The 3,975-nt window shown below is 41.8% G+C and overlaps 1 non-coding gene across 1 annotated transcript; it reads left to right on the top strand.

Moving 5' to 3' along the window:
- Positions 1-3,244: 3,244 nt before the first annotated feature.
- Positions 3,245-3,351, top strand: LOC148561682 (small nucleolar RNA R71). The gene has a single exon (XR_015887057.1). It is a non-coding gene; the product is annotated as a small nucleolar RNA R71 (small nucleolar RNA).
- Positions 3,352-3,975: the final 624 nt, after the last annotated feature.

Here is a 3,975-nt window from a genome sequence, read left to right as displayed (position 1 = left end):
TGATCATGCAGAGGAGTAGTAGATGATGTTCTACCTTTTGGTGATGTTCCACCTGACTTGAGTTTTGAAGACCTAGAATGTACTTTCCCTTGCTTTAGTAGTTTAGAGGGACTAGGTGAGTATAGAGTCTAGGCTAACCTGGGCGCCAGCTTAGGGACTTTTTGAACAGGTCAAGGCCTAGGATGTTGTATGTATATAAATGTATATAGTTATTATCTAGCTATATCTAGGGGTGTTCTAACTAAAAGTCTATACTTAAATAAAAGTTGGATCACTGAATGTTGTTGACTGCTTGTGATGTATTTATGTGTGGTTGTTTATAACTGTTCTATCTGTTATCAGTTGTGAATTGATTATGAATGATTCCGTCTATTAATCCAAATGTTTTCAAAAAAAAATACCCCGAAAATTAACTACGTTTTTAACAACGAATCAGGCTCATATGATAAATAATAGATAATAATTAGGAAGACAAATTGGTAGCGCTCAGTTTCTTGTATGATCTAGACATATTAAAAATTGGGTCGTTACAATCAACTTTATGATGGGGTTGGTTCAGTTTCCAAGCGTGTTCTTCTTCCAATGTTGCATGGCAACATTTCCCAATGCATCCCCTTGAAAACACGTGTATAGTCCTCTCCTTTTTGAAGTGGCCGAAACCTCCTCCTTCAATTGTCCCATCAATTTTCCTACAAATAAAGGGATGTGATTAATGAAATTGTGGAAAATGGCGGCAAAATTTAAAAGAAAAGAAAGAGTAACTACTTTTTAAAATTTTTTGTTTTTAACTAACTAAGTGCTATTCATGAGTACAAATCAATTGACCAATTGAATGTCCATGTATGCAACATTGGTGACACCAAACTTAATTTGTGGCCATGTGGTGTAAAAGGAATTGTTCAAGGTGCTAAGAGTGACGTGCTATGAGTTGCATTCATGTTCTCTTAGCATGCCTTGAACACCAAACTTGTCCTCCACTATATGTTGCATAAAAAGATTCATTCAAGGATATGTCAAAGCTGATTTGGAATTCATGAATCTTGCATTATTAATTACTTTAAAAGCATATAAAACATGGGTTGCCTCCCATGAAGCGCTTCTTTAGCGTCACTAGCTTGACGTTCTGCCCTTTGTCAGGGTGGTTGGTAATGCTTCAGATCTTCCCCTCTTGCAGTAAACCTATATCCATTGGCTTCATCAAGGATCTCTACATGCTCTAGGGAGAGAACCTTGTTGATGGTGAAGACTTTAGGTAGCTGAGATGGGATGGTGGGGAGATGAGGTGGGATAACTGGGAAATAAGCTGAGATCACTTTATCCCCTGGAGAGAAATTATCTGTGGGGATCTTCTTGTTCCTCTAACCCCTTGGTGTTTTCTTCTTTGTTCCTTTTGATGTTGCCCTGTTCTTTGTGACCTCTTCTTTCAATGAAATTTTGTTGCTGGTCTCGTATGACTCTGGTGGTTTAGGTTCCTCCTGATTTTCCTTGAGTTGTAACAGTTGCTGATTATCTTGTTCATCAACCAAAGGAATTCCCTGTGCTTCAATGCTTGTTTCTTCCACCTTGTTGTACTCTTTCCTTGGTTCCTTGCTTTCTTGATCTGCTTCTTGTGAGGGTTTAAAGACATTGAATGCGAGTTATTCGTCATGTATCCTCAATATTAGCTCTCCTCGCTCCACATCTATGAGCGCTCTGGCTGTAGCTAGGAATGGTCTTCCCAATATGATTGGGTGAAGGTGACTCTCTTCTATTTCTAATATGACAAATTCTGTAGGAAGGAAGTAGTTCCCAACCTTTACCAACATGTTTTCAACCACTCCTACTGCTTGTTTTTGGGTTTTATCAGCCAGCCTAATGACTACGTCTGTGGGCACTAGCTCATTGATCTGCAATTTCTTCATGAGGAATAAAGGCATTAAGTTGATGCTTGCTCCCAGGTCACAGAGTCCTTTGTCAAACATTGTTTCTCCTATGGCACAGGGGATGTAAAAATCCCTGAGTCCTTCCTTTTTGTAGGCAGCTCTGGTTGAATGAGAGCACTGCACTCCTTATTCATCACTATTGTTTGCCCTCCCTTGAGTGAGCTTTTCCTGGTCAGCAATTCTTTCATATACTTAATGTATGAGGGCATTTGTTGGAGAGGCTTGATGAATGGTATGTTCACATGGAGATATGCAAATGTGTCAAGGAACTTTGAGTATATTCTCTTTTCTACACCATCCTTGAGTCTTTGGGGAAAAGGTGCATAGAGCCTCAGTAGCTCCTTCTGTGTAATTTTGGTTTCTTGGTGATCCTCTTCCTATTTCTCTGCTGATATGTCTCCAGGTTGTTCTAATGGTTTGTTCGGCTCTTCCTCAGTCCCTTTATCACTTGTGGTGACCATCTTGCAGTCTTCCCATCTTACTTTCTTTGTTTTACCTCTCGGGTTTTCTCCGTGTCACTTGGGAAGCTGTCAGTGGGTTTGGGATTCTTCTCAGAGAGGTATCCCACTTGAAATTCTAGCCTCTGAATGGTGTCTCCCTGGTTTTTTAGATTAGCTCGCACCTCCTCTTTGAGCACCTTGTTATCTTGAATTTCTTTGCATATGCCTTCAAGAAAGGTCTCAATCCTTGAGAGTCTTTCCTCGGATGATGGTGAGTTGGAGTTGGAGGGATGAGAATGGCCATTTTGGTTTTGATATGGATGTTGAGAGGTGTTGTTAGGTGGGTGCTGATATGATCTCTGTGTGTAGTGTTGGTGAGCTGCATTGTTGTTGGGGTTGTGACGTCTCTGATCTTGGCCTTGATCTTGTTGATTTCCCCACCCAAAGTTTGGGTGGTTCCTCCAACCAGGATTGTAAGTTTTAGAGTATGGATCATGGGTCTGCCTAGATGAGTTTCCAATGTAGTTGGCTTGTTCCTGCTCACCCTCTGCTTCTGCATTCACTCCTTCTTGGGTTGCTGATGAGGTGGTGATTACTGCTACCTGGTTCCTCTCCATCTTCTTGGTAAGGTCAGCCAGCTGCTTGGTAATCAGCTTGTTCTGGGCCAGCAATGCATCCACATTGTTTAGCTCCATCACTCCTCTAGTGTTGCCTCTTTCAGAAGCATAGAAGTAGTCATTCTCAGCTACAGTCTCAATGACATCTATGGCTTCTTCAATGGTCTTCTTCTTATTCAGAGATCCCCCGGATGAGTGGTCTACTGCCTTCTTTGATTCATAAGAAAGGCCTTCATAGAAAATGTGTAGCTGTACCCATTCATTGAACATATCTGGTGGGCACCTTCTTGTCAGATCCTTAAACCTCTCCCATGCTTCATATAGAGTCTCACCATCTTGCTGCCTGAAGGTTTGTACCTCAGCTCTCAACCTGTTGATTCTCTGAGGGGGATAGAATCTTGCTAAGAATTTGTTCACCACATCTTCCCAGGTTGTTAAACTCTCATTCGGGAAGGATTCCAGCCATTTAGATGCTTTGTCCTTGAGTGAGAAGGGAAACAGAAGCAGTCTATAGGTGTCAGGATGAACACCATTAGACTTCACAGTGTCGCATATCCTCAGGAAAGGTGGTTAGGTGTTGATTGGGGTCTTCTTGGACACTCCCTCCGAATGAACAGTTGTTCTGAGCAAGAGTGATGAGTTGTGGCTTCAGTTCAAAGTTGTTGGCATGTATGGTTGGCTTTTGGATGCTACTTCCACAGTTTCCTGGGTTTGGATTTATATAAGAGCCTAAAACTCTTCTCTCTTGCCCAGCATGATTCACTGGACCTTCTCTGCCATGGTTGTGAGCCTCTTCTTCATGGTGGTTCTCCATATTCTCATCCATGTTTGGTTCAAAATACTCCTCCTCTTCCTCAGCACCAACAAGTCTCTTTCCTCTTGCTTCCCTCCTTAATCTAAGGAAGGTCTTCTCAGGTTCGGAATCAAAGGAAGTTGAAGCCTCGCTTCTTCTACCTGTCATACAACCAACAAGGCCAAAGCAAAAGGAAGATAGAG

This window comes from Arachis ipaensis, chromosome B6 (assembly GCF_059453495.1).
Source record: "Arachis ipaensis isolate K30076 ecotype BB chromosome B6, ASM5945349v1, whole genome shotgun sequence".
Classification (NCBI taxonomy): Eukaryota; Viridiplantae; Streptophyta; class Magnoliopsida; order Fabales; family Fabaceae; genus Arachis; species Arachis ipaensis.
The sequence above is the reverse complement of the archived record's forward strand: the minus strand, read 5'-3'. Positions and strand labels throughout refer to the sequence as shown.